Consider the following 4,151-nt stretch of genomic DNA (forward strand, 5'->3'; position numbering starts at 1 on the left):
AATCTTTAAAAAAAAAGAACACAATACCCACATTCACAAGAGTTGGTGTGGGTGGTTTTTGGTTATTTGGTGGGTTATGAATGTTATCATTTAGGGGAATATAGGAATATAGGATAAAAAGGCAACTATTAATCTTAGATATTTTGCATTGGCATGGTCTTTGATATATTGAAGCAAATTTAAAGTTATTTTTGTTATACTATACATAACATGAGGGTCGGGCTCATTGGGGTTTTTGTCCCGCCCATTCCCCCAGCCGTTTAGTCCCAGAGAAAATCACATAGAGATCTTTATAAGTTATATAACTCATTGGCCCATTAGCTCAGGCTTCTTGTTAACTCTTGTAGCTTATTGACCCATTGCTCTTATCTACATTAGCCACGTGGCTCGGTACCTTTCTCAGCCGGGTAGGTTACAGCTTGCTTCTCGGTGGTCTGGGCAGGAATGGGAGGAATGAGCTTCCTCCTTCCTAGCATTCTCCTGTTCTCATTGCCCTGCCTCTACTTCCTGTCTGGATGACCCACCTATACTTCCTGCCTGGCCAATCAGCATTTATTTAAAATATGATTGACAGAATACAGACAATTCTCCCACACAACTATATATGTTTTAACTCCTGTTTGGGGTATTGTGCTATGCAACTCATTTAAAAATGTATTATGTAATTAAGAAATGAGGTTAGTAGTTAATCTATAGTAATCAAACTTGTAGTCTCATTAGGTAGTTTTCAAGGTTAAACAGATATATTTTAGACAGATAGATGATCTTCAAACACTTCAAAGACGTACATAATATGACATAAAGGATGGTGAGCATTGAAGAAACTCCACATGGAGTTTGCTTTCAATGTGGCAAGATTAGCCATCTAGGCAAAAAGCTTCTCTTGCCTTTACTGCAGACAGTATGCTGTACAGAATCAACGTGCAGGACACAGGAAAAAGACTGTTGAATTTTGCCAAGACAAGGAAGGACAGTCATTTAAGATTCCTTGTTCATAGAAGAGTCTGCCAGATATTCTGCTGGACACAGAGAAAGGTGACTGATAAACTTTGCCAATACAAGGTGGGACAGTCTTTCAAATTTCCTGCTTTGTTGAAAAATCTGCCAGATATTCTGCCAGATAGGCAGAAGATGGATGCCCCAACATTGCTGAGGAACTTTGGGTGTCTGTCCAGGTAACCAGATGTCTCGGTTGTAAGGTAATATATTCTTCTGGGCTCTTTGATGGAACTAAAGACTAAATAGTTAGAGTTATAGTTTTTCTTAGTTATGACAGAAAATAAATAAGGTATGAACTTTGGACTCACTAAGATAAGATAGATAATGGAGTATTTTCTCTAAATTTATTTGCTAGATACAAATGAACTGAATATTATAAATGTTATACTTTCTTGATAATTGTTTTGTTGTATATAGTTTTACTAAAGTTAATTCCTTTTATTTTATTTAGATAAAAGGGGAAATGTGGAACATTAGTTTAAAATGTGTTACATTAGTTTATGCTGTGGAATGTTTGTTTAATGATGCAAAGATGGGTTGCATTCTTTTAGGTTGTATTTGTTTAACTCCATATAGCTATGTTACTTTGCCTGTCTAAAACACCTGATTGGTCCAATAAAGAGTTGAACAGTCAATAGCTGGGCAGGAGAGGGATAGGAGGAGCTGCCAAACAGAGAGAATAAATAGGAGGAGAAATCTAGGCTCAAGAGAGAAAGAGGAGCGAGGAAAGGGGAAGGCAGGAAGGATGCTGGGGCCAGCCAAGCCACCCCCACAGCCAGTCATGGAGTAAGAAGGGAAGACATATAGAAGAAAGAAAGGTAAAAAGCCCAGAGGGGAAAGGTAGAAGAAGAAAAATAAATTTAAGTTTGAAAAGCTGACTAGAAAGAAGCCAAGCTAAGACCAGGCATTCATAACAAAGAATAAGTCTCTGCGTATTTATTTGGTAGCTGGGCGGCAGGATCCCAAGGGACAAGAAACCCAACTACACCTGTGTACCCAGGTGAATATTCATATAAGTACACCAGCACAAACTACCATAGAGTGACACACCAAATATTTCTAACATCTCAGAAGGGGTTCCATACCTTCTCAGCACTCAGCCCCTAGAATAAGACACAACACAACTGTAATCGCTTGGATGTTTGGATCAGAATACGAATTGGCTGAGTCGCTCAGGAAAACAATTTGTGCTATGGCGTGGCTATGTGTCCCGTAGGTTTATGTGTTTGAGCCGTTGGTCCCCAGCTTGCAGCGCTGTCTTGGGAGGCTGTGGGTCCTTTGGGAGGTAGAGCCCTGTTTGCAGATGTGTTGTACTAGAGGCAAACATTTTACAACTTTTCTTCTTATTTTTTTTTTTTAAATTATGGCATGCATGTGTGAGGGCTCATCCATGCATTCTACGGTATATATGGAGAATACATGCTATGGTATATATGGAGGACACAGGCTATGGTATATATGGAGAATACATGCTATGCTATATATGGAGGACACACGCTATGGTATATATGGAGAATACATGCTATGCTATATATGGAGGACACACGCTATGGTATATATGGAGGACACAGGCTGTGGTATATATGAAGGTCAGAGAACCACAGTCATTTTTTGAAGTCCGTTTTCTCTTTCTATCTTTACGTGAATTCTTGGGATTAAACTCAGGTGACCAGGCTCGTGTAGCAAGCCCTCCAGCGCTATCTTGTTGACCTAGGCCAGTCTTCTGAAGATTAGTACAGCCCATTTCCAGTTTTAGTGTTTCTGCTTCTTCTGCCACTGTGATGTGATCAGCCACAGATCCCTCCTGTTACCCCAGCCGCCATTCTCTCCTGACCAGGATGGGCTCAAACCCCTGAACCGAGAGTCACAATAAATCCTCTCATGTGAGTTGCTCTGTCAGACGTCACAAAGATGAGCCAAGTAGTTAATACAGCTCGCTCTGCCTAGTGGATCTCAGCATATCCCAATTCCACGGCCCAGAATCCCCTTGCTCAGTACAGACCTGGGTGCTGCGCATGCCACCAGAAGACCACGAAGGAGAGACAGTAGCAGGCTTAGCCCTCAGATCACCAACCTGGGCTAGAGAGCAAGGATGCTTTCCACATGTCACCCTGCCTTCCCGGTGCATCGCCCGGAGATATTTAACATGGACTATCACCAGCGCTTCAGACAGGGTTTCGCTATATTGACCACCAGGTCTGAATGCCCTAGTTACTGATCCTACTTTCTAAAGTTAGAAATGGTGCCAACTCTTTGTTTTGTTTTAAACAACTTGAGCTAAAATATCTATAAAATATATCATTTAAATCATCCCTAACTCTGTGATTGAGAGGCACAAATGGTGGTGCTACCACTACTAACTAGTTTCAGAGCCCTAATTTCTTTTCTTTTCTTTTCTTTTCTTTTCTTTTCTTTTCTTTTCTTTTCTTTTTTGAGATAGTCACGTAGCTCAGGCTAGCAATGAAGGGAATTTATTACGTAGTGGAGAATGACCTTGACCTTCTGTATCCTGGGAGTGCTGGGATTACAGGTGGGTGCCACCTTGCCTGGCTCAGCCACTCCTGGGAGTGTTGGGATTACAGGTGTGTGCCACCATGCCTGCCTTAACACCTCGGTTGCTTTTGATAATAGGAAAGACATTTTCTTGACAAGCACAATATTGTCTTCTAAGCCTGAAGTGAAGCTAAGTCATCCATCTGCACATAGCATTGATGATCAGGACTTGAAGGATGAACCCATGTTGTGTTTCCTGAGTGGCTATGAAGAATGGCAGACCACAGTTTGCAGAGGAGCTCTCTTCCTTATCAGATCTGGTTCCCTTCCCTTAGAACTTCAGTTACTTGCTAGTCGGCATGAAGATGGGGAGTGTTTAGAGAGAAATGAGTCATTATTTAAAAGGGCCAAGGAAGCGAGTTTCCAAAGCTAGAACTCTGGGGCAGAAGCATCCCCTATCTAAGCAGGCCCTTGCAGTTGGTGCACATAGCTGCACCTGGTCCCCACCTGGACATAATTAGCTTTCTTGAGCTCAAAGCAGAGTAAACACTGAAAAAAAAATGATGTCAAAAACCTGAGCAATCTGTCTTGATCCATGCTGTACAATTAATGCTGGGAGCTTCCCCTAAGAGTCAGTAATACAACAGCGGGTGCTTAGA

This window comes from Microtus ochrogaster, chromosome 18 (assembly GCF_000317375.1).
Source record: "Microtus ochrogaster isolate Prairie Vole_2 chromosome 18, MicOch1.0, whole genome shotgun sequence".
NCBI classification, from domain to species: domain Eukaryota; kingdom Metazoa; phylum Chordata; class Mammalia; order Rodentia; family Cricetidae; genus Microtus; species Microtus ochrogaster.